The sequence below is a fragment of the Morone saxatilis genome, unplaced genomic scaffold (genome assembly GCF_004916995.1).
Source record: "Morone saxatilis isolate NCDOM2014 unplaced genomic scaffold, NCSU_SB_2.0 Contig5, whole genome shotgun sequence".
In the NCBI taxonomy this organism is placed as follows: domain Eukaryota; kingdom Metazoa; phylum Chordata; class Actinopteri; family Moronidae; genus Morone; species Morone saxatilis.
The window spans coordinates 17,764,096-17,764,311 of NW_023340095.1; positions in this window are offsets into that span (position 1 = coordinate 17,764,096).

Genomic DNA, 216 nt, shown 5'->3' on the forward strand with positions numbered 1-216 from the left:
GCAAGGATTCCACTGATTATGGCACACGCGCGCACAGACACACCTTGCTCACAGCCCGATCAATCGCGAAGAGTCCAGCTGTATCGCCGTGGCAACCCAGGGGCAGCAGATGACAAAAACATTCCAATATGCTTCGACTTTAAGTTTTAGCATGTGTGTGTGACAGTGAGAGTGTATGTTTAGGAAAGACACATGAGAGGGCTGAAAGAAAAAACC